The sequence below is a fragment of the Athene cunicularia genome, assembly GCF_003259725.1.
Source record: "Athene cunicularia isolate RWA chromosome 27 unlocalized genomic scaffold, athCun1 chr27_part1, whole genome shotgun sequence".
NCBI lineage: Eukaryota > Metazoa > Chordata > Aves > Strigiformes > Strigidae > Athene > Athene cunicularia.
The window spans coordinates 833,740-834,290 of record NW_020799138.1 but is presented as its reverse complement, the minus strand read 5'-3'; positions in this window follow the sequence as shown (position 1 = coordinate 834,290).

Genomic DNA, 551 nt, shown 5'->3' with positions numbered 1-551 from the left:
CCCCACGCCCCCCACGCCCCGATGACTGCACTGCAGTGCTGCTGAGACGCGCGTGACTGACATCACAGTCACCCGCAGCCAGCGCATCTCCCAGCCTAATGCCCCCACGGCTGCAGAGCAGCTGGAGACTGTGCCAGGGCTGGCTGCCGGGGGCCGCATGGACGGACGGACGGACACCATCCTGAGCCTGCTTTTTCTTGAATATGTTGGTCACGGATCTCTCTGTTCTCCTTTCACTGGCGAGCTCCAGCTCCACTCACGTCCCCCTTTGTGGCTCTGCAGTGAGTTTTAGCACAGCACTCAGTGGGAAGCCCCTGCCTGGCGAGGCTGCCCGGGCAGGTCCCGGGGATGCCGCGCGGGGACGGGCGGCGCTGCTGCAGGCTTTGACAGGACGGGGTGGGCAAGACCTGCAAGGCCAGCGAGGCCGTTGCCACTGGCAGAGCAGCTTTGTCCCCAGGGGAGTACGACCCCAAGCACGTTAGTGACCCTTGTACCTGGATCAGCACCTCGTTTTCTAAAGGAACTCAGTCTCCAGACACAGGTTTCTTGAT